General features: G+C 42.2%; 1 long non-coding RNA gene across 2 annotated transcripts in view; it reads left to right on the top strand.

Annotated features, from left to right (window-relative positions):
- LOC308094653 overlaps positions 1-26,639 on the top strand; it is a 55,415-nt gene that overhangs the window by 14,083 nt on the left and 14,693 nt on the right. The window contains exons 1-2 of one of the 2 annotated variants that reach the window (XR_013933974.1): positions 13,204-13,314; positions 24,368-24,511. This is a non-coding gene — a long non-coding RNA (uncharacterized lncRNA). Of the gene's footprint in view, positions 1-13,203; positions 13,315-24,367; positions 24,512-26,639 lie in introns of those variants that run through there. The other variant, XR_013933973.1, reaches the window with a different exon arrangement.

Raw genomic sequence — 26,639 nt, 5'->3', positions numbered from 1 at the left:
GGTCCATCCTTTTTTACAGTTTATATTCCTGCTGACTAGACTTGCACCTCCTGCTATGTTTTTTGGATGTGCTGGAATCCTTTTTGTCACACACACACACACACACACACACACACACACACACACACACACACACACACACACACACACACACACACACACACACACACACACACACACAGGGTTGGGAGGGTTACTTTTAAAAAGGAATCCCTTACTTTTACAAGTTACTTGCAAAAAATTGTAGTCAGTAACGTAATCCAATTACCCCAATTTAAAAAGTAACTACTAGTTACTTTCAGTTACTTTTGGATTACTTTTAAGCAAAACTCTATTTAATTAGATACAACAAGTTTTACCATTGATAGCAGGCCTGGAATTTCGTCGTTTTAGAGGCAAGGGCAAGGCCCTTTGGTGTTGTCATTTTTTTGAGGGCACAAAGGCCAAATGCCAGGGCAAGAAGGCCATCAAATAAAACGATGATTTTTAAGTTTACGGAAATAATGAATTTAACTTGAAGGTTAACACATTGAGTGCCGTTTTTGAGAATCCATGCGTCGTGTGCCATAAACGGTCCGGACCGTTTTTGGCCCATTTTTTTTTTATACGTGGGGCCCATGTGGGGCGCTCTAAGAAACTTTGGGATCAACCAAGGAGTCTCTGAGAAGGAGAGGCCGGATGTGGATCCATGTCAAAAATCCTTCCGGTCGGCCGCTCCAATGTTAACTCCTTGACTAAAAGCTTAATATCCATTTCTTTTTAACGTGGTGGAAGTGAGCCGTTTTCGATCGGCGACCACTCTGCAATGGAGGATCGCGTTAGAAATATTATTGTTCTAGGCGTTAGTCGGGACCCTCCGCCGTCTCGCGCGCACGCTTTGTTTACATGCACTTCCGCGTCGGGGCTTCTACAGCACGAAACGTATCAATGTAAGTGGATGGAAGATATGCAGGCACTGAACGTACCCTATTTTTAATAAACCTCTGGCACACAATGTGTTAAGGATGATTTAATTTTAATATAGTACAAGAATAGTGTAACTATCTGTGAAATATAGCCCATTTATTTCATGAAATGATGTATTGGGAAATTACCAATATTTGTACAAAGTCATAGCCTATTGGTCTCAATATTTGTCACATTCAGCCCTGGACTTCACTGACTGTAGGGGTCACATTAATCACATTAGAATCACAGATTAGAGATTGTATGTATTTTTGATTTTTCACTATTTAAAATATAGTATTTATTAATAATTATAGCTTGTAGATTGCCCTTTTTCACCATCTTAAATTGTTTTAAAATAATATTGTTTAAAAAGAAACAAACGTTTTCCCAACCGACAGTGACAATATTTAGCCTATATGGTTCTGTATCAGTGTATGAGTCAGTTTGAGCAGATTTCATTCTAATTGGCTACTATGACTGCCTATGAATTTCATGGGCCTGGGTAGGTCATCCTGGCCTGGCGGAGATCTGCCCTGTTGTGTGCAGCAGCGCAACAGGTGAAGGCAATTATCTTAAAGACGGGGTGCCGTGATTTTCAGTGTTTTTTCCCCCCCCTAAAACATAATCATCAGGTATTATGGTTATACTAGGAGGAAGATTTTTTTTCAAAAGTGTACAGAAAGTTTAAAATTGTTTTTATGTGGACACGCCTCCAGTTCATTAAGTATACCTGGTTCTCACCTTAGCACCTCCTCCACCACCTTAGCACCACCCACCTGTCCTAGTCCCTCCTCCTCCTCATGCCCACACCTGTTGTGTTATGATAATGAGGGGGAGGGTATGTCACTAAAGCGCTGTTTTTCTATTGGCACGTTTGACCGTCAAGGTTTCAGCCTCCAGGAAGAAACTCAAAATAGTCAGAGAAGACATAAAACACCATAAAAACACCACCAGGGGGCTTAATGAAGTTCTATCAACCTCATAGACACATGAAAAACAGAAAACGTGCAAAACCATGGCACCACCTCTTTAAAGAGGAGCTGCGCACCAAAAACGGCTCTGCTGAAATAAACTTCCCATTTAGAGAACATGTTTGCAAAAGGATTATATTTATTGTCCATCAGAGCAGTGAGATCACAGCTTCTCTCTACATTTGTATGATATTGATAGCCTAAACTTTGAATCTGTTTGCAGTTATTAATTTGTATTGCTGTTGATCCGACGTCAGGTTTTCTCTCTCTCTCTCTCTCTCTCTCTCTCTCTCTCTCTCTCTCTCTCTCTCTCTCTCTCTCTCTCTCTCTCTCTCTCTCTCTCCCTCTCTCCCTCTCTCCCTCCTCTCTCGCGCGCCGCGCCGCGCACTCTCTCATGCTCTCTCTCTCTCTCTCTCCCCCCTCTCTCTCAGATATTGCAGTCTGTGCGCTCTTCTCTTGCGGGTGGTTGTTTGGTGTTATAATAATGTATAACTTCTTTGTAAAATTGATGAGGGGAAGGGGAGAATGTAATCCGCCTGTGACCCCCGTTACAACACCCTCGTTACTGTAATCCAGATTACTAATTTTAAAATGTACTGTAAGACGTTACCGTTACCGGTTTTCTGTTACTCTCATTACGTAACTTAACGTAATCAGAATCAGGTAACTTAACCTTAACGTTACTTCCCAACCCTGCGCACACACACACACACACACACACACACACACACACACACACACACACACACACACACACACACACACACACACACACACACACACACACACAAAAGATTACTTAGTAAGAGTCGATATCTACCAGAGGTCTTCACAGGTAAAATAAAAGAATAAACATGGAGAAGTGTGAGCTAAGCAGACGTGAAGTCAAGTTCCTAGGTCATATTCTGTCAGCTGATGGTGTGCAGCCAGACCCAGAGAAGGTTAAGGCTGTCATGTCCATGAGAGAGCCGTCCAACCACTGGAGAGGTTCGCAGTTTCCTGGGAATGTTAAATACAGCTGGGAAAATACATTCCAGGTCGAGCTGAAAAGGACAAGCCGCTGAGAGACCTTCTCTCAAAGAAGTATCAGTGGGTCTGGGGCTGTGCATGACGGAAAGCGTTTGACCAGCTGAAAAAAGATCTCACATCACCTCCAGTGCTGACACTTAACGACCCCAACAAAGAGCTGAAACTGTCTACAGATGCCTCTTCCTACGGACTGCGATGCAGTCCTCCTGCAGAAGGAGGGAGAGCAGTGGAAACCAGTCGCGTACGCCATTGGTTCTCAAAGTGGGGTCCGGGGACCCACAGGGGTCCTTGAGGGAGTTCCAGGGGGTCCCCAGCTAAATGATAGATTAGGCACCAAATGGACCCTTATGGGTCTGTAACTCTGAGAGTATACAAATGGAACCAAATGGTCCATTTTCCACTCTCAGAGTTAAATTGACATAGATTTTACAATATAAATTGCGGTCCAAGTGATAGAAATGCCATTAAATGGGGGTCTGTAGCCCTAATGCATGTCAAACTGGGGGTCCTTGAAATTAAAATGGTTGAAAATCACTGCTAGAGCCGTAAAAAATCTTCTCTTATGGTGGTCCCTATGGCATATCTTTTGAAATGGGGGTCCGCGGGCTAATAAGTGTCTATTTGGGGGTCCTTGACATGAAAAAGTTTGAGAACCACTGGCGTACGCATCACGCTCTATGACAGAGACAGAACAGAGGTGCGCCCGGGTGGAGAAGGAGGCGCTAGGATTGACATGGGGGTGCGAGCGTTTTAGAGACTTCCTAATTGGGAGACATTTTGCCATGGAAACTGACCACAAGCCACTTGTCAGCCTGCTAGGTCACCAGGCACTAACTGAGCTTCCTCCCAGGATCCACCGGTTTCGACTCAGACTCAGGTACAGTTACACAATCTCACACACACCTGGCAAAGCCCTGTTTACAGCCGACACTCTCTCACACTCACCTGTCAAGTCAAAACTCAAGTTCAAAACTGACATCTATGTGGATGCAGTGGTGGAAAAAGTACTCAAATGTTTTACTTAAGTAAAAGTATCAATACTGCAATGTAGAAGTACTCCGTTACAAGTAAAAGTACGGAATTCAAAATTTACTTGAGTAAAAGTACAAAAGTATTGACATCAAAATGTACTTAAAGTACCAAAAGTAAAAGTACCCATTATGCAGAATGTCCCATTTCAAGTTTTCAAATGTATAAAAATCTTTTGAAAATAGCAGATCTACAAGCTCGCGACGCATTGTGAACTTGTAGATCGGCTATTTTCATATGGCCGAAAATTATACAGAGCTGAAGTGGGTAATAATAATAAAAATCTACAGAGTAACTAATAACTAAGGTTTTCAAATAAATGTAGTGGAGTAAAAGTACAATATTTGGATCTGAAAGTACAGTACTTAAGTAAATGTACTTAGTTACTTTCCACCACTGTGTGGATGAAATCATCAATAGCATGCCCGCCAGCTCAACATACATGGCACAACTGAGAGAGCGACTGCAGGAAGACAGCGTTTGCTCAGAGGTCATGTCATACTGTCAGAGAGGATGGCCTGACCGCAGCCAGCTCACAGGTCCAGTTAAAGCTTACTGGACTGATAGAGCTGTACTTACTGTACATGATGGACTCCTGCTCATGGGCTCCAGACTAGTCATTCCCACAGTGATGCGCAACTTTGTCCTCGATGCACTACACGAGGGACATCAGGGGATGACCAGGCGCAGAGAGCGGGCCAGAGAGACGGTATGGTGGCCTGGCTTGAGCAGCCAACTAAAACGAGCTGGTGAGAAATTGCAAAACATGCATCAAAGAACGTGCCAATCCTGTGGAGCCATTAATGTCCAGTGAGCTCCCAGAGAGACCATGGCAAAAAGTAGGCGCTGATTTATTCACGCTCAACCATGACAACTACCTACTAGCAGTGGACTACTACTCTAGGTATGTAGAGATTGCCAAACTAGCTCCCACACGATCTCAGGATGTTATTGTGCATCTCAAATCAATATTCTCTAGACACGGAGTCCCAGAGAATTTCTTTAAAGATAATGGCCCCCAGTACTCCAGTCAACAGTTCAAGGACTTTGCAGCAGCTTACGGGTTCAAACATGTCACTAGTGGCCCTAGGTTCGCTCAGAGTAACGGAGAGGCGGAACGTCACGTTCAGACTGTGAAACAGCTGCTAAAGGAAGCTAAGGATCCGTATCTGGCTCTGTTGGCCTATAGAGCTACACCACTCGCTAATGGCTACAGTCCTGCCCAGCTCCTCATGGGCAGGAGACTGCGGACTCCAGTGCCCCAGCATCCCTCTCTACTCACCCCAGAGCTTCCAGACAGCACTGTTGTGGCAGCTAAAGAAAGGGAGAGGCGGGTGAAGGACACTGCACATTTCAACAAAAGGCACCGTGTGAGAGATCTAAGTCTGCTCACACCAGGACAGCCAGTGTGGATTACAGATACAAAGTCTCAAGGCACAGTGGCTTCATCGCACTCAGCTCCACGTTCCTACATAGTGGACGGGCTTACAGGCACCATCAGACGGAACAGACACCATCTTGTCCCTTTTCCAGAGACTGTACCACACACACCTCACACTCCAACACCCAGCACACCACCCCAACCAGGTGTGCCGGTTCTCCAGAACGCCCTGAGTCACCGACATAGACTCCAAAGGGACACACACCCGTCCGTACACACACACACACACGGCCCTACCACCAGATATGGCAGAGTGGTGGTAAAACCTCACAGACTGGACTTGTGAACTGGGGGGGGGGGGGGGGGATATAGAAATGTGAAAATGGAAGAATGTGAACCGGTGGTCCGCGGTGGTATTGCAGGTGGTCCCTGGCCATGCATTAAAAAAAATAAAAATTAATAACTTACAGGAGTTCTTACTGTATGGTGTGTGTGTGTGTGTGTGTGTGTGTGTGTGTGTGTGTGTGTGTGTGTGTGATATGAAATGTGAGCTTACCATAATCACAGTAATCCTTAATCATATTCCATCAAATTCAAACAAAATCACTGTATTTTATTGGATATTATATTGATATTATAGCTATTTTCTCCAGCTCCCTGCGGTACATGAACCCCCCACCACTATTGTATGGGGTGGGTCTATGATGGACCCACCACGCACAATAGTGGTGGTCCCCAGGTTGCTCCCCTGGGTCAAAATCAGTTGAAAACCTCTGGTTTAGATCACCATATGCCTCACAAAGATATATTGCCTGTCTCAATGGTTGTTTGTGTTATTTTTCATGAGAAGCCTTAAGAGTGCAATGTTCTATTTTTGAGCAAATAGCTATGTGTTTGTGCAGAAAGAAGTGTGATGACATGTTCAGAGGTTCTTGCAAGAGTTTTCAGTTGATCACCAGATATCAGAGTCACAGTATTAAATGTGACAGTCTGTTCTGTTTTCTTAATGTAACCAAATGGACTTTTTAGGGGTTACTAAAAACAAACTACTGACTACGCCAGTTGGAATTTCACCAACAACCAATTAAGGTTTTAACTTTAGAAAAGGAGGTTCGTAACAGAGCTTAAAGAACTGGGTAGGGAGGCTCAGGAAAGACACCAAGTTAGCAAACATGACATTTTATTCACATTAAATTTAAATCATGTAACAATTTAGGCCACTTTAATAGATTAGTTCCGGTCTTCCTCAATAAGTTACCATTCCATTTTTAACAAATTAATAAATTAGTGGGTCTAAAACACCAGATCAAATAAATACATCTTTTCAATAAGTTAACATACGTGCACGTAATATACCTAAAATCACTTACCACGGGGCGAGCAGAGTGCAGCGTGCCTTTGCAGAATGCTGCCTCACTTAAACATCTACATTTTAACTATAAAACCTTTGCACCGCACTTATAAATCAACCTCATACCATAAATAGAACCATACTCTTGCCGGTCACACTGGGTCCCACTCTGCTCGCTCCATGTTCAGTCTGGGGGATGCGATGACGTAATAATAATAACAATAATGATAATCTATTGACTCGCCACCATTAGACACGCTGTCACAGAGTCAACAAGCTAAAGAAATAAGCTAACCTGGCCTTAAGGTGGACTGACTTAAGGCACACCAGTAATTCTACAGTTAATGTGACACCAACTCATAATAACCCCTGTCTCATCAAAGTCTCAACGACATGCAGTCACATTACTCATACCAATATCTAATATCTCCATTATGCAACTATAAAGTACAATGTTATACACATTGTTGGTTATAGTAATGGATAGATGTTTCTTTGTTACTTCAACATTTAACACACAATTTGGTTGGTAATAAATATGCTATTATATTGGAAGGGCTCCTTAGTATTTTTTAAATGTTAGAAACCAACCTTAAAAGTAAATTAACACCCATGGCATAATTGTGCTAGTTTCACAGCAATCGGGGGCTGCATTCATGTTATATGATATGGTGTACCAATTTGGGTAAGGGTTGGATGGCTCAGGGTTGAGGACAGAGTACAGCAACTTGCTATGGGCCTTAGTAGAGCAGCGAAAGACCATATTTCGCAAGAATCGTTCACTTTGTGATACAAGCATGAAATTTGGCACAGATACTCTCTAAGGGCCACTCTTATGGAAAAGGGCGCTGGCCACTCAAAAATCCAAGAGGGCGCCCATTTTTTTCAAGATGGCCGCCACCTTAGCAGAGCAAATAGTGATATAATCTTTCAGGTTGTGATACAAGGATGAAATTTGGCACACATACTCTATAAGGGCCGATTTTATGGAAAAAGGTGCTGGCCACTCAAAAATCCAAGATGGCAACCATTTTTTTCAAGATGGCCACCACCATAGTGGAGCAGATGGTGATATAATCTTTCAGGTTGTGATACAAGGATGATATTTGGCACAAATACTCTTCAAGGTCCACTCTTGTGAAAAGGGGAGCTGGCCACCCAAACAATTCAAAATGGTGGCCATTTTTCAAGATGACTTCCAGGAGTTGTACCATTATGTCTTATATAGCTTATTATAATAGAGTGAATGTCATTGCACAACCAGGGCACAATGGTGGCATCACTGCTGTGTAACTCAGCATGGGGTTCAGTGTCAGCTGATCTAGTTTTACTAATACTGTAGTAATAGTATATCTTATCAGTGTCCCAAATGCTGTCTAACAGCCCCGGTCAATTAGCTAGTAATAGTTAGTAGATGTAGTTAGATAGCCGTGCCTGAATTGACAGGGTGTGCCAGCGCGTATTATTATTATGACTTGTGCATGTATACTTACCCGGATGGTGTACAGATCACACGGGACTTAAATGGCACTGGATGAATGATCGGGCTAGGTGTAGGTCACCCGAACCTAGTTGTATCCCATATCTGAATGTGCAGTATCACTTTGATTAAGTTGGTAAAAGGATAGCCCCTCGGCCTTAATCAGAAATCAACCACCAAAAAATGGCAAACGCAAATCCAATGTTAGCCAACAGGCAAACTGATTGGAAGAAATGTTGTCTTTGTCAGATAGACAAAAATAATGATGACCTAGTATCACCACCAACCCATCATGTTCCTCAACATGATGGCTACACCATGCTTGCCACCAATGTTCCACTATTTTGTGAGATCAATCAAATGCCAATGATCCTGAACCCAGCAAGGCTGGATGAAGGTGGTGGCATAGAAGCTACTTTGAGAAGAAACCAGGCCAAGTATCACACAAGTTGTCGACTAATGTTCAACAACACCAAATTAGATCAGATGCTCAAAGTATTGAAATAGATGAAGGCCACACAAACCGCCGTAGAAACAGTCATGATAGTCTGGCTTGCATATTTTGTGATAAAATATCCCCTGAATCTGACCTAAGACAGGTAATGACAATGAACCTGAACAACAGACTACATGAATGTGCCCAGACACTAAATGATGGCAAACTTTTGACTAAACTGAGTGGTGGCGATGCCATAGCGCAGGAGCTGAAATGTGCATGTCTTTCTGGTCTCTACAACAGAGAGATCCCACCTTAAAGCCCTTGAAAAAGAGTCATCTGAGAGTGAACGAGAACCAGACATGCTTCCCCTGGTTCTCTCAGAACTGGTCAACTACATTGTAGAATTCAGTCTCAGTTCCGATGGTCCTGCCGTCTTCCGTCTCGCAGATATGAGCAACCTGTGCCAGCAGCGTCTGGAGCAACTGGGTGTAACTTCACCTACTGTCAACTCTACCAGACTAAAGGAAAAACTGATGGCAGAGATCCCTGAACTTAAGCCTTACAGAAATGATGACCTGGAGATCCTGGAGAAGTTTGTGGTCGTGATGTACGATCGATCGAGCACAGCTGTCAGTGTGGATAAAGCTAGACTTGACATGTTTGCCCGAAAGCAGAGGCCATATGAAGCCATTCCTCCAACAAGAGCAGCTCTGCTTCAACACACCAAACGTGCAGCGTATCAGGCAGGCTGCATATGGGGTCAGTCCACCCAGCGTCAGCCAAAATCAGAAAGTCCAGCTGACTGGGGATGGAAGAAATTTGGTGAAGAATGGCAGGTCTTCTGGACAGCCAATTCACCACTTGCAGAGAGTTGTCAAGAACTCACCAAATGTGGCTGCCAAAAAGGGTGCAGTGGAAGGTGCAAATGCTTCAAATTGGGTTTTGTCTGCACAGCACTGTGCAGTTGCAAATGTGAGTAAAACTATTTGGGCAAAACAACATCTTGGAAAATGGTCACCATCTTCACATTTCATGTGTTTGTGATTGTTATATTGTCAAATGACTTTTGGAGACTGCTACTGCCAATTTCTATGCTTGTATCACGATCTGAAAGATCATATCACTACTGCTCTGCTAAGGTGGCGGCCATCTTTAAACAAATGGTCGCCATCTTGGATTTTTGAGTGGCCAGTGCCTTTTTCCATAAGAGTGGCCCTTACATAGTATGTGTGCCAAATTTCATCCTTGTATCACAACCTGAAAGATTATATCACTATCTGCTCCGCTAAGGTGGCGGCCATGTTGAAAAAATGGTCGCCATCTTGGATTTTTGAGTGGCCAGCCTTTTTCCATAAGAGTGGCCCTTAGAGGGTATGTGTGCCAAATTTCATGCTTGTATCACAAAGTGAACGATTATATGCTTTATCTGCTCTACTACCTGGTCTACAAGATTCAACACAACATTGGGATCCCCCTATATTTGTCAAAATACTTCCAAAACAAAGTCCACGATCATAACACCAGAGGCAGCTCCACTGATCATGTTCAACACAGATTTGGCACAAACAAGGGAATGAACTCTTTCTCATGCTACACAACAAAAATGTGGAATGCCCTACCCAAAGGAGTAAAGGAGTGTAAAACCCTACTCACTTTCAAAACTGCCATAAAGAATCACCTTCCAGGAGGCTGCAATTCCAAACCGGACCCTGTCAAAGTCTTAACCTACCCTACTTATTATGTCCCAAACTGGGCAATTTATGTTACAGCAGATGATAGGAAACTCCAAGACACAGTAAACATACATACACAAGACATAACATAGACATAGACATGATCACAAGATCCAGATAATAGTAGCTACTGATAGCTACCTCCTCCTGCTTCCATTATTGATGGCAGTGGCACGAATGGAATTTGTACCTATTGTTTTTAGCTGCAGGGGTCTTTAACCTTTGGCCGGAAGGCAATAATTCATATTCAGGATTTAGGGGGTGAGAGTTGTCCGCTCTAATAGATGATGCTTTCTTAAGCACCTGCTGGTCATATAGATGACTCAGACAGCTGAATGGTACCCCCACAATCTTGCTAGCCCCCCTCACAACCCCGTTAAGGGCATTTTTCTGTCTAACGTCAAGGTTTCCATACCAACAAATGGCAGCAAATGAAATAACAGATTCTATGAAATCTCTGTAGAATAAAATCATCAATGACTTATCCACCTGAAATTAAACAGAAGATGCGCTGTTGTTGACCCTTCTTACACAACATTTCAGTATTGAAATCAAATTTCAGACGATTGTCAATAATGGAGCCGAGATATTTATAAGTGGTTACCAAATCCACTATCTGGCCAATTAAAAAACATAATAAGAAAAAAGAAAATATATTTATCCATCTTAATTCATCTAATCATCTAATCTCTAACTGACACTGTGGGAAAGCCAGGAAAGGCAAGAAGCGCACGTCCTACGTAGATGCACTGCGGCAGCCAGCTTAGCTAACACTCAGAGGTCTTCAACAGGGGGTCCGCGGAGGTACTGCAGGGGGTCCGCGAAATTGTTGTTTGATCTAAAAAAAAAAAACTTTTTAAAAACGTTTTATTATTTTTCCCCCAAAAAATGTCAATATGTCTTTAAACATAACATGACATATTTTAATAGCTTAGTATTGAATGCACAATAACATGGTATGTTTATACATATTTTGTAGAGAAAGAAAAGGTCTTTTGCACACCTACTGGGACAACCTGTGGGTAGGAGCAGGCTCCAGGCAACCATTTGTTCATACATATAAAACACAATTGTATACATAAATATACGATATATGTGGTGGCCTACCCCCTACCCTACGAGGTAGGGGGTCCCTGCTCCATCACCCCATCAGTTTGGGGGTCCCTGGCCTGAAAAGGTTGAAGACCCCTGAACTCAAGAATCTGATGCTAAATAGGAGAGTGTGGAGGCAGCGTTGCCATGTCCATTTATTATAAGCGATTTTGGGCTTATTTTTCTGTGAAGTTGCTAGTAATTATTGGTAGTTGCAGGTTGCGTTTTTTGGGCGTTTTGGCTTGTTTCTAAAGTGTGGTTGCTTATTTGGGCTTGCTGTCAAATGTTGTTTAAACCAGTGATTCCCAAACATTTTCAAGTCAAGGACCCCCATATTTATTTGAAAATGGCAGATCTACACGCTCACAACGCGTCGCGATGCAACACTTTGTGCGCTTGTAGATCTGCTATTTTCAAATAGCAGATGTATATAGGTTTAAAGTGCGCAAGTGGCCTATTCTTTGACACACACGGGTATTTCGGGGCATGGCTGGATCCGCCATTCCTTCACCATTGGAATTGCATCACGGAACACATCGTTACATTTTATGGGTTTATTCGTCATAGCGCAACATATGGTCAGTGGTGGAAAGTAACTAAGTAAATTTACTTAAGTAATGTATAATTAGTATAATTTTGAGGTATTGGTACTTTACTTGAGTATTTCCAATTTATACTTTTATTTACTTTTACTTCTACTCCACTACATTTCAGAGGCAAATATTTTACTTTTACTCCACTACAATTATTTGATAACTTTAGTTACTAGTTACTTTGTAGATTTTGATACAGTCTATATACTTTGGCTATTTAGGCTACATTTTGATACCAATACCTTTGTACTTTTACTCGAGTAAAATGTTAATACCTTACTTTTACTTGTAACAGAGTACATTGGACTTGACTATTGATACTTTTACTTCAGTAAAAAAAATAGTACTTTTTCCACCACTGCATGGTGAAGTATTGTAGTGCAGGTCATTGCAACAATCACCGATATTGTGAAAAATGAAAACGCGGGACTGCCAAATATTCTAAGCTTTCTGCGATTCTGCCAATAATCATATTCTTTGAGTCCTACTAGTTTTTGCCGGGTCAAACAAGGGAATCATATGACGTTCCCCTTCCCCTATTCGCTCATAGGACAAGACATGACGTATGTGCAGTCGTGGAAAGTAACTAAGTACACTTACTTAAGTACTGTACTTAAGTACAATGTTGAGGTATTTGTTCTTTACTTGAGTATTTCCAATTTCCAATACTTTCACTTCTACTCCACTACATCTCAGAGGCAAATATTGTACTTTTACTCCACTTAGGCTACAATTATTTGAAATCCTTAGTTACTTTTCAGATATAAATTATTACATTATGAAACATACATTAACCACTATTAGCCCTATTTTATACATAGGCTATTTGAAAATAGCCGATCTACAAGCTCACAACGCGACGCGCTGTGAGCTTGTAGATCGGCTATTTTCAAATATTTTAGTACTTTTGCTTTTGGTACATTTTGATGCCAATACTTTTGCACTTTTACTTTTACAATTTTGAATTTTGGACTTTTACTTGTAACAGAGACAGAGTATTTTCATATCGCAGTGTTGGTACTTTTAATTAAGTAAAGAGTTTGAGTACTTTTTCCACCACTGCGTATGTGTAGGCAGGAGAATTTTGGGCTTGCGCATGTTTCCGTAGACCAAGTTTCTTATTTCTCTCACAAAACATGGCAACACTGTGTAGTTTTATGTATTCATGTTATTTTTTCATGGTGGAACAAACAAAGCTTCCCAGACGGGATTCAAACACACGGCTCTTCATTAAAAGAACACAAACGGATAACATCCCTGTGTTGAAGGTAAAGCCTTTCTATTTAACATGTGTTCATGTCTGGACAAAAAGCAGCTTCCACTGGAGAGCATAATGCGCTAGCATAGCATAGCTGCTAATGCTAGTCATAAATAAGACAATGGAACGTAGCAGGGAGGCTAACAAAGACAAACATGGCCGTTACGTTCACGTCTGTGTGTGCGTGTGCGTGTGTGTGCGTGCGTGCGCATATGGACTAAACGTGATAACGTACTGTTATAGTAGTGTGTATATCTGCCTGCCTCTTATATTTCATCATGATTTGTGTGCATGGGGTTCTCATCTTAAACAAGCTTAGTGCTTAATGAGGGTTTCCAGTTTAGTAGACCTTGTATTGTGAATTTGTACTTCCATGTACTGTTATGTACTGTCATGTACTATCCTCATGTCTTTACTACATCAATCAATCAATCATCTAAACTGTTTACCAATGGTGGAAAAGGTACTCAAATGTTTTACTTAAGTAAAAGTATCAATACTGCAAGGTAGAAATACTCTATTACAAGTAATAATCTGGAATTCAAAATGTACTTGATCAAAAGTACAAAAGTGTTGGTATCAAAATGTACTTGAAGTACAAAACGTAAAAGTACTCATTATGCAGAATGTCCCATTTCACAAGTTTTCAAACGTATCGAATCTTTTGAAAATAGCAGATCTACAAGCTCACAATCTCGCAATGCATTGTGAGCTTGTTGATTGATTGATTGATTGATGTACTTTATTTAGTAAGACATGAGAATAGTACATGACAGTACATAACAGTACATGGAAGTACAAATTCACAATACAAGGTCTACTAAACTGGAAATCTCATTAAGCACTGAGCTTGTTTAAGATGAGAACCCCATGCACACAAATCATGATGACATATAAGAGACAGACAAATATACACACTACTATACAGAATGTCATACAATCAGTTTACAGGTTACTGGTATGAAGAGTGAAAAATATGTACAAAAAGAAAAGAGAGAGGGGGGGGTAGGGGGGTAGGTTAGGACTTGGACAGGGGCCATTTTTGAATTGCAGCCTCCTGAAGGTGTATCTTTAGGGCAGTTTTGAAAGTGAGTAGGGTTTTACACTCCTTTACTCCTTTTGGTAGGGCATTCCACATTTTTGATGAATAGCATGAGAACGAGTTCATTCCCTTTGTTGAGCCAAATCTGGGTTGAAAATGATTTGTGGAGCTGCCTCTGGTGTTATGATCATGGACTTCATTAACATTTTGGAAATATTTTGACAAATACAGGGGGATCCCAATGTTGTGGTGTCTCTTGAAGACCAGGCCCATTGCAAGTTGCTGTACTCTGTCCTCAACCCTAAGCCATCCAATCCTAGCAAAATGAGCAGGGGTTAGATGGGTTTTGTGATTGAGGCCAAGAAGTAGCCTTACAAGTTTGTTTTGGGATGTTTGGAGCCTTGTTTTTAAGGCCATGGAGGTGTTGTGATACCATGAAGTGCATGCATAATCATAATAACCTTGTATGAGGGCCCCTGCAAGAATCTTCGGAGTATTCTTACTGACTAGACGATCAATCCTCCACAAATAGCGTGTTGTTTGATTGACCTTTTTGATCACTTTCAGCGTTTTTGTTACCAGAGAGGTTTGCCTCCAAGATGGAACCCAGGTAGGTAATTTCCCCCTTTCTTGTGATAACATTATCACCCACTTTGTTCGTGAAACTCTCAGCCTTGCTAAGGTTAGGACTGGACCCAAAGAGGATGGATTCAGTTTTACCCAGGTGTAATGAGAGTTTGTTGTCAGAGAGCCAGATGCAGATCTTGTTGAGTTCAGTGCTGAGAGTTTTCTCAACCTGCAGCCTGTCCCTGTCCGAGACCAGCAGAGCCAAGTCATCTGCGAACAGGAGCAGTTTGCAGTCGCAAGCTGAAGACATATCATTCACATATATCAGGAACAGTAAAGGTCCTAGTATACTTCCTTGAGGAACACCACAAGTCACTGGGAGGGGAGGGGACTGGGTGCCGTTTACTTCCACCACTTGCTCCCTCCCTTCCAGGTAGGATCTCATCCAGTTCACCGACGTATCATCAAAACCTATTGCTTTGAGCTTATTGATCATAATTGGGTGATTAACGGTGTCAAAGGCCTTCTGGAGGTCCAGCATGACCATGCCGCAATATTTGCCCTTGTCGACATCTTGTTTGATAGAGTCGTTCAAATAGAGAAGGCATGTGTCAGTGGAGTGGTTTGTTCTGAAACCAGATTGGAATTTGTAAATTAGATTGTTCTCGGCAAGGTACTTATCGACCTGTTCATAGACTATTTTTTCCATGACTTTCGAGATGGAGCTAAGAATAGAAATAGGGCGAGGGCGGTAGTTGCCAGGGTCTAATTGGTTTCCTTTTTTGTACAGAGGGGTCACCCTTGCTTTTTTGAAGTCGTTAGGACCCGTCCCTGTATGATGGAGAGGTTTATTATGTGAGTAATGATTGGAGCAATGGAGGCGGCTGAGTCTTTTAGAAATTTGGCGGGGATGTTGTCGAGTCCTGTGGCTCTGTGTTGTTGAAGTGCACTCAATTTTTTAAACACCTCATCTGTTGTCACAGGGGAGAGTTTAAAATCATCTTTGCGTACACCTAGTTTTTCGTAAAATGAGTCAACATACTCTTTACCATGGCACCCAGAGTGAGGGGGTAGTTTTTCAACCAGTTCTGAGGCCACGGTCGTAAAGAATATGTTGAGGATTTTACTCACTTCCCGTTTGGTTGTAGTGAGAGTGTCATTCACCTTGAGGCTTATGTTTTGCCTGGTTTTCAATTTCTTGCTGCAGCCTAGTTGGTTGTTGAGTAGCTTCCAAAGCTCTCGTGGTTTGCTTTGATTTTCCTCAATTTTGTCATCGAGGTAGCTCTTTTCTGCTAACAGGAGCATGCCATTTACCTTGTTTCTTAGCATGTTGTAGATCGGCTATTTTCAAATGGGTGATATGTATATAGGGCTGAAGTGGGGAATGTATGTTTTGTAATAATAAAACAAAATGACAAAGTAACTAGTAACTAAAGTTTTCAAATACTTGTAGTGGAGTAAAAGTACAATATTTACCTCTGAGATGTAGTGGAGTAGAAGTAGAAGTACAGAAAATAGGAAATACTCCAGTAAAGTAAAAATACCCCAAAAAATTACTTAAGTACACTACTTGAGTAAATGTACTTAGTTACTTTACACCAGTGCTGTTTACAAGGCCATGCAGTTTATCAAGGGGTCCAGGGACCCCCAGGGGTCATTGATGGGGTTTCAGGGGGTCCCTAGCGAAATGAGGTACAGTTTAAAAGCATTCAAGTCTTTAGCTTTATTATTTTAATTTTTTTGCGGGCTATTCGTAATAGCCGATCTACAAGCTCACATCTCGGCACTTTGTGAGCTTGTAGATTGGCTATTTTTGAAACATTTAGACCAGGGGTCTTCAACGTTTTCAGGCCAAGGACCCCTTAGCTGAGAGAGAGATGAAGCAGGGACCCCCTACTCTATATTGTATAAAATTGTGTTTCAGATTAAAGTTTTTTTTTTTACTTAGTCTGCTCTTTTTTCCCCTCTACACCTATAGCTTCTTTGCCAAAAATAGCAGATCTACAAGCTCTCAACGCCTCGCAGCGTGAGGCGTTGAGAGCTTGTAGATCTGCTATTTTCGGCTAATGTTCCCCTCAGAAAAGGAATTCTAGGGTTCAAGTGGTTAATGTAAAAAAACTAAATCCTATCACAAAGATTTGGCGGACCCCCTATAGTAGCTCTGAGGACCCCCTAGGGGTCCCGGACCCCTTGTTGAAGACCCCTGATTTAGACACATCATGACTATTGTTGACTCATCTTCTAGAGATGGTCCGATCGGGTTTTTTTGGAACCGATCACCGAGCACCGATCACCTAAGTCTGATCATCCGATACGATCACCGATTTGATCATGTGGGGCAATATTATTATTATTTTTTTTAAAAACTTTTTGTATTTTATTAAACTTTTTTATTTATTAATTCATTCACTAATGCATGTATTGGCTGGTCGTTCAGGCCTATGAATTCCATTACCTTTCTCGCGATCCCCTTAGCCTTCTCACCGTTACAGTACGTTTTAACAGCGGGCGACTCTCGGGCGATCGCCGGCGACATCGTCCAAAAGATAAAGAAAATCCATCTTTTCATCGCCCCCCCGCCCACTTCGCCCTATCGCCAGTAGTTGCCGGCTCTCATAGACATATAATGCACTTCCGGAAAATACTATCCTGAATCGCCCGCTGTTAAAACGCACCGTTAAGGTTAAAGGACTGGGTACTCTCTAAACCAGCAGCACCCGGGTTGACGTTTTCTCTGCCTTTTTCTTTTTTCGCTTTTTGCGGTCCGATTAAGGTAATCGCCATGCTCCTCTTTGTGATCCTTCTTCAAGTGCCGGATTAAATTTGTGGTGTTGAAACTATGTGGCTTGTTTCCCCCACGAGGTACTTTGCCCTCGCATATTTTGCAGATAGCGTGTGTCGCATCGGTCTCACAAACTGTAAAGAAGTTCCACACTGTGGACATTTTCAAACCTGCGTGCGTGCAGCAGAGCAGCGCAGCGAGATAATAACAAACTTTGGATCCGGAGTGGTATCAAACCCTTGACATATATTTGTCATGATCGGAGCGGTGAATTTACCTTTTGATCGGAATGACCGATCAAATTATTTTCATTGATATCGGGCCGGTCCATGGCCGATCGATCGGACCATTCAAATATAGAAACTAGATAAATAGTGGGGCAAATTAAATCAATATTCCATCAGAATCTTTCACTTGGTGATACAAGCACCAAATTTGGCACAAATGATGTCCAGGATGTACTATTTAAGAAAAGTACGTAATCCAGCTGAAACTCCAAGATGGCCGCCAGTTTTCAAGATGGCCGCCTCATCAAATGCAAAATAAATGTTTTTGAAGTAGAACTTGAATGAATAGAAATGTATTAATGATCCAAAAATCAAAATGAATGTTTTCTGACTGGAAGAACTCAATAGTGTCAATTGAATTCCAATATGGCCGCCAGTTTTCAAGATGGCGGTTATTACGTGACTCAAAATGAGCATTTTCGGAAGCTGTCTGATCACAGATATTGCATTAAGTTGAAGGGAAACATCCATGATCATTCATTGAAATGCTGTGGTCAAGCTCTATTGGTTTGTAATTTTTTATAAGAGTGATGTCAAAGCACAACCAGGGCACACTGGTGACATCACTGCTGTGAGACTCAGCATGGGGTTCAGTGTCGGCTTGTAGTGTACTAGCTGTAGTTGTAGTTTACTAACTGTTGTAGTGGTGTACTCACTGTAGTTTGTACTGTAGTATACTTTAGTGTCGCAAATGCTAATAAGCCCCTGTATATATCTCAACTACAAGTTTAGTTAGTTGTAGTATTGTAGTTAGATAGCCGCACCTGAATTGACAGGATGTGCCAGCGCGGGAGAGCCGAGCCAAGGGTAACGGGGCTTCAGTTACCTGGATGGCAGATGGCCTCTTTCAAACAAACTCATCAGCCTTGAAGGCTTAAGTCCTTGCAACCACGAAGAAGCTGACTCCAGCATCTTCACACATGCTCTCCATGCAGCCAAGAAACAAATGAAGTCTGTGTTGATTAAGGCATGCAACACAGATATTCTTGTTGTTGTTGCAGTCAGTGCAGGCTTAGAAATGATTTGCCAATTCATGATATGGTAGTAATTGTTGGCCCAGAGAAATCCAGTGGCATGCTGTCCTTCCACGCCAGTGGAAAGACAGTTGTGTCAGCTTTTCATGGTAAAGGCAAGAAAACTGCATGTCAGGCAACAGTGTGCAAAATGCAAACTGAAAGCCCTGCCAACTGTGGCTGGCAAAAAGATGGAGAGGTCTGGCAAGTTCTCTGGACAATCCTTCCACCTATTGTTCAGACTTGTGAGCAGTTGACAAAATGTGGCTAAAAGACTGAATCCCGAGGACGATGCAAATGCTATCACTTCATGCTTAAGTGTACACAGTTGTGTGCCTGCAAATGTGAGGACTAAAAGAAGAACCAAACTGTTACGGTTTGGTTCCATATGACCCAAGTGCAGCACAGTCCAGTCCAGTGCAGTATAATACAGTACAGTCCAGTACAGTACTGTACAGTATAATATAGTACAGTGCCTACAGTGCCGTACAGTACAGTACAGTACAGCACAGTATAATACAGTATTGTACAGTACAGTGCAGTGCAGCGCAGCACAGCACAGTATTTGTATCATCATAATATCCAATAATTTAGATTTTCTAAATGCAGAATTGGATATCTCATACTCAAAAACGTACATTTCGATGTATAGACCATCAAAATAGGATTATTCAATCAAAATATAGTTCAAGCACTGTTTAAAACCACTTCAAATGGCGGCCATCTTGAAACATGCGGCCATTTTGTTTTTTTTCAAGTGGATAACGTACTTTTCTGAGAGAGTAGGTTCTGAAGCACTTGTGTGCCAAATGTGGTGCTTGTATCACCAAGTGAAAGATCGTTTCAGCAATCTGCTCCACTAAAAGTGCTCCTCGGAGCACAGGTCTCCGCCAGGTCAGGTAGGTTAGTGTGGGCCAGCAATGTTCTGAATTCGCCAATCAGGATGGAATGTGAAAAATGAAACGGATCCGTCTTGATCACTTGACTTATAGAGTTAATGTGTACCGATTTGCGTGATGAAATGAAATAATAGTTTTGTAAAAATCGGCCTCCTGGTGGCGCTATAATAAGCCAGTGTTGAAAGGGTGGCATTTGTTCCTCAATGTAGTGCGAATGTTTGTGCTAAGTTTCACCGCAATCGGACGCTGCGTTCTTGATTTGCGGCATTTTTTTCAATATGGGCCACTCCTACAAACTTTAGATGTCAATCTTAGCCAATCAGGATGGAATATGAAAAAACATACAGGTCCGTCTTGATCACATGACTATTAGAGATCATGTGTCCCGATTTGAGTGAAATTTGGATACAATCGGAAGGAGTATGAAGTATGTAATAATCTACATGTCCAGATGTATGCAGATGATGCTGTTGTGCTTGCCCATGGTAAAAGCTATGCAGATGTGTCAATAATTTTAACCTCAGCTCTGACAAGTATTCAAGACTGGCTTATAGACTCATGTCTGCTCTTGAATGCCATGTTGAATGTTTCTGGGTGGGGAGGAACTTGAACTTGTCCCAGAGTTCAAGTACCTCGGAGTCATATTAGACTCAACCCTAACTTTTAAAAAACATGTAAAGAAAGTCACAAATACTATTAAATTCAACCTTCAAAATGTTAAACAAATTAGACCCTTCCTGACAGTCGGTGCTGCCAGATCGTATCTTCACTGTATGATCCTATCACACATTGAATACTGTTTTACAAACTGGTCTTGCACAGGCGTGACGATTCTCAAACCCATTGAACAGCTCTACAAGAGTGCGCTCAAAGTGTGTGACAGGAAGTCTCACTCATATCATCATTGTAACATCCTCCGGAGGCAATTTTTTTTTAGCTTTGATAATAAAAAAAAATCAAACAGGTTGGGGTCATATACAAGACCCTACATGATCTCTAAAACTAGCATCTTTGCTAAATCCGGTGTATTTATGTCCATGTGATGTCCATTAATATGCATTGTCCTGTCCAAATAAACAAATAAAGTAAATTAAAGTAAGAGTAATACCCCTAAAAATGTTTGACATAAGTCGGCCTCCTGGTGGCGCTATAAAAGGCAGACGTGAAAAATGCAGGGCAAAGATTTTTCCTTGGCCTCTAGGGAGTGCGCATACAAAGTTTTACACAGATCGGTGCCGTTATGGGTAAAAACCCGGCCTAGTGGGGATGTGCGTGCAAAATTTCACGGAAATCAAATGCTGGGTTCATGATTTGAAGCATTTTGTTCCAAACGGAGCACTCCTGCAAACATTCGAAGCCAATCTTAGCCAATCAGGATGGAATATGAGAAATCTGAAAGACAGGTTTTGTTTAATGGCTATAGAGATACTGTGTATCGATTTGCGTGATGTTTGGACAAAATCTGTAGGAGTACTGTCAAAAAATCTGTGGTGCTATAACAGGCCCATGTGAAAGATTTGGGGCAGAGGTACTGCTCTGGCATCCAGGGAGTGTGTGTGTGTGTGTGCACAGTTTCACTGCGATCATGGCAACGGTGCTGGAGATTAGCTGATCACAGACGGAGGGGGCGACGGACACACGGACGGACAGGGTGCAAAACATTACTCTCCGCCATGCCTTTCGGCTTGGCGGAGACTATTAAAGGTTGAAAAGGGGGATTAGAATTAGGTAGTGAATGCGAGTCTGTAAAGGTGGGTTTTGAGTGTGGTTTTAAACGTGGCGAGGGTCGGGGCAACTTTGATGTGAGGTGGGAGTGAGTTCCATAGGCAGGGGGCAGGGGTTTCTTTGAGTTTGAGACACTTCTCTTGTATTGGTCTGATCAACTAGCTTACCCCTCTCATCTCACATCCACCTCACATCCACCTCACATCCACCTCACAGCTACTTTGCACCACTGATCCAACTGATAAGGCCATAGTTGTCTATCTGTCATTCCTTGTCCCTTATATGGGCATATATGGAGATCTCTGTATCTGTCAGTCGTTGTCCCGTTTATGGCCATATATGCTGACAGATTTGTTAGGGTCTGATGCCATGATGACACATTGAGGTTAGACAACACAGTCCATATTTGGCCATAGCTGCTTCGGGAAGTCCTTATATGGTTATGGCTGATCATGGTGACATGAACTTGACAATGTGGTTTGTCCGCCTGCCCATACTCCCTAGAGTGCCCACATGTCCCGACTCCCTAGTGCCCAGATGTCTCCACCCCTAAGTGCCCACTTGTCCAGGTGGCCTCATGTCCCTAGTGCCCAGATGATTTTGGTGCCCAGTTGTCCCTAGTGCCCAGTTGACCAGGTGCCCACATGTCCCTATTGCCCAGTTGACCAGGTGCCCACGTGTCCCTAGTGCCCACGTGTCCCTAGTGCCCACATGTCCCTAGTGTCCAGATGGTTTTGGTGCCCAGTTATCCATAGTGCCCAGATGGTTTTGGTGCCCACCTGACCGGTTACCGGCCAGGGTGACGGCTTGTGTAGGAAACCGGAATACTCGCCCCAAAACACGCTCGCCCCTTCCCCCCCCCCCCCCCCCGCGGAACAGCAGTTTCCTGTATTCTTGTATTGGTTGGAAATAAGTTTAGGGGCGGGTACGATTCCAGGCCAGGCCAGCAAATGTGTCGATGAAATGAAATTTGTCCCTGAGCAAGACTCTTAACCCCTAATTGCTCACAGGCCCTCATTGGAAACAAGACCGTAAGGACTTTCATGAACGGACCTGTTAAAGGAATTATCCTATTATCCTAGGGTAGGGGTGTGGGGGAAAAAACGATTCGAATAAATGGTACAGTAAATGGTAAATGGTGCATTTATATAGCGCTTCTATCCGAAGCGCTTTACATTGATTGTGCCATTAACCCATTCACACACACATTCATACACCGATGGCGGAGGAAACCATGCAAGGCACCAACCTGCTCATCGGGAGCAATTAGGGGTTCAGCGTCTTGCTCAAGGACACTTCGACACTAACTCCAGGGGTGCGCCCCAGCCCGGGATCGAACTGGGAACCTTGCGGTTTTCCAGTTCACTCGGCCCGGCCACTCTACCCCTCTACCCCTGAGCCACTGAATACTAATCGCGATTCTCATGTTGGACGATTCAGAATCGATTCTCCAAAAAAAAAAATAGATTAAAAAAAATAGTTCTGGACTGAATCGGGGAAAAATAGTTTTTGAATCGACCCTCGCCACATGCGATTTTGGGCTTATTTAGTCGCTTCTTTTGGGCTCGTTTTCATAGACCTGGTCGCTTGTTTCACTCTGGCAACGCTGGGTACGATCGTCTCAGTGGAAACATACAACCTGTCAACCTGTTTGCGCATGCACGCTGCCTACAGGCTACAATATGGGGGAAAATGGCACAAATGTTGTGATTATTAGAAGTGGAGACACATGTGAAGGTGGAAAAGTAGATGGTTGCCTAGCCAAAGCCATGAGCGATTTTTGTAGCAAGTTGGGAGAGAATTGGACAACTGCTTGGCTCTTATCTAGTAGGGTACAGACATAGGACCGGGCTTCAATTAGGTAGCAAGATAGTATCAGTCACCAGAAACAGGAGTATGAGTTTTCAATGAATGAACCCCGCATTAGAAGGACAATATCTGAATTGCAGAGTACCCACGTATCAGCTTTAATTTTATAGTGTTACAATTGTGTCTGCTCACTTCGTTGTGACATCACCTCCAACTTTACTTATGAGTTATCTCTCTTGATTGGTTGAAATTGGTATCCAGCCCTGAAAATACATTTGCTGTTTACTAAAGAGCCAGGAAGACAGGAAGACCCCAGTTACTGAACAACAAAAACACTGTAGCAATTATTACTATCAGATTATAAAGTTATTTAACACATGCTTTAACAAAACATCACGTACTGCACCTTTAAAGAGTAGGGTCTAGTCTAGAGTTGTGGCTTGGCGCTGCAACTTGACATCTTCATTATAGTGAATAATCGTATATTATTTCTTCTTTTTTTTTACACCAGATCACGCCACTCTGGAACAGTTTGATTAGATTAAAGGTAGGGTAAGTGATATATTTGTTTTTTGTTTTTGTTAAAAAGGTTCAAGTACTATATTCTGATAATAATCATTGCTACAGAGTGTTTGTTCGGTCACAGGGGTCTCTCCAGCTCTTTAGTATAGTGACGAAATTTAAGCCAATCAGGAGAGAGCTCTGAAAATGCATTTTCAGTTTAATAAAGAGCTGTAGAGACATGGGAGACTCCTATGACCGAACAAACACTCTATAACACTTATTTTAATGAAAGTAAATCACTTACCCTACCTTTTAAAATGTGATTTTAATTGAACATAAAACTACTACCGCATTGTTGAAGCTTGTCCGTGATCTTGTGGTATGTAAGGTTGCTGAATGATAACTAAAAGTTATTTCTACTGGTGATTTCCACAGAGCACCACAGAGAGAAGTCTACAGTATCAAGAGAGATGGCCTCCAAAACATATTCAACGTTGTCAGAGGAACAGAGAGAGATGGACCAGGGACGTGGACTGCTTGATGCAAGGATGCAACCTGTAGTAAAGTTGTACAGGATAGGTATGTCGTGTTTTATTCATTTTTAAGGCAATATTTTCACTGGCCCCAGCGGGCAAGTGCTGTGTGCGTTCTGCTGGCCCGGGCGGCAGGGCTATTCGACCAGGGGTTCTGACCCCCCCCATCCTGGCAACCACTTGGAATTGAGGCATTACATTTAGTTTGACTCTGTTCCACAGATAAATATTGTGAAAATAGCCGATCTACAAGCTCACAATTGTAGATCGGCTATTTCTTTTATTTTTTGTCTCTTTCTTATATTATTTGACAATTTGGCCAATGTTTCACCAGTTTTATTTAGTTTAGTTTTATGTATAGTTTATTGATTGCATTTGATGTAATTTGAATAATGGTATTTTTTCTTATCTTTTCTTTTTTGAGGTATTAAAAAGGCATGTCCAAAACTGTTACTTTTCAGGATTCAAATTCAAACTTAAAACGTGTTGCTCTTCGCCGTATTTCGAGTTTGTGTGTTCATTGAAGAACAATATGAAAAATATAATAAACCACTACTTGTGTAGCTGTATCATTAATTTAGGTTGTGTAACTCATATAAGAAGACACTATTGATCTTTCGTTTTTTTCTCATTTTTTCCCCCTCTCTCCTCTCCCTGTATCGGTCTGTGAGCTGCGCTGTGGTTGTGTTTGACACTGTCTAATCTCTCAAGAACAGATTCTGCACTGCGTTGGAATCTGTCGGGGAGGTTCGTCATAACGTGTGCGCATTCAGATCAGGAAGCAGGCCGCGCTTTACCCAATCAAATGTAGTGGGCGGGATTCACATGTCCGTCGATCTTTCCCCCTCGAAACAAACCCAAACTAATTTAACAATAGCGTCCGCGGAGCAGACAAAACCACGGAAAGATATTCACATTTTTACTTACTCTTTCATCATAGAAACAAGTGGGCTTATAACCAAAACGATCCATGTTCTCTGGGAGAAGTGGTGTTAGTGTTCCGTGTAGAAATATTGTTAGTGGGAATGAAAACATAGTTGCACCCACCGGAAGTGAAAGCTGAAGGCAGACCTAAACCCCGGTTTCCTTGCGCACTGGTGTTACTTTTTCTTCCGCCCAGAGCCAACAGACATAGAACAAACAGCAGAGGTCGCTGTTTTTCATTTTCAGTTGGATTTGGGTTCCCAGATTGGACACTGTCTAGCACTGAAACATGACTTGTCATATCGACAGTCATGGCGCAACTTGTTCCTGGTTTTTGAAATTTCTCTATTTTTCCATCTCAATTTCTACATAAATGTTCAGATTTCAAATTTAAAGTGCTGGTCCCACGGCCACGGATGTAACAACGCTCGGGTCTAAGTACCCGTATATTCCGTATTGTTCAATAAAAAATATTTTAATCCGACAAAAAACAACAGATTTACAAGCTATCAACACTGCGGTGGTACAGGATGATAGCTTGTAGATCTGTTCTTTTTAAGCATGGGCCACCACGCAAAGTTAAAGGAGACTGCCGGTCATTTTCGGTTGTATGTTTGATGTGTCGCTAATCACTCACCAACATACAAAGGAACGTTGAATATTTCCAGATCTGCCCCTGTTGTCCATTCTGCAGACCCCTTGCAGCGGCATAATGGGAGACGTGTGTAAGAGTGAAAAGTGTCTATATTAACCGATGTAAAGTTAGTTTTTTTCCTACTACTACTCATGGTGGAGTCTCATGATACTCAAACATGCGCTGAATGCCCCGCATGAGCTACCGTTCGTGCAGAACGACATGACGCTGGTTGCTTGTTTCTCTCCCAAAATCTGGCACACGCCAGGTTCTGTGAGAGAAACAAGCAACCAGCGTTAAAACCAGAGGTAAATTACTGAGATGTCGATTCGCACGGGACTAAAATGATCATAGGACCACTGTGTTCGCTGAAATATGGTAGGTAATTTGGCCTGTAATAATTACTTTACAAATCACGGACATGGTCGATTCGCACAGGATTAAAAAACAGACGCCCCCCCGTAATTATTACAAATCATCTGAAGTCCCTACATAATACTAATCCAGTGCGAATAGGGCTTAAGAGTATACCTAGCGCTAAGGTAAAAGTGCAATATATCAGCTACCTACTTTCTTAAACAGATGAGACAAATAGGAAAATCAAATGAGCAAGAGC

The sequence above is a fragment of the Gymnoscopelus braueri genome, assembly GCF_963280865.1.
Source record: "Gymnoscopelus braueri genome assembly, chromosome: 11".
NCBI lineage: Eukaryota > Metazoa > Chordata > Actinopteri > Myctophiformes > Myctophidae > Gymnoscopelus > Gymnoscopelus braueri.
Note: the sequence above shows the minus strand (reverse complement) of the source record. Positions and strands in the feature narration are given on the sequence as shown.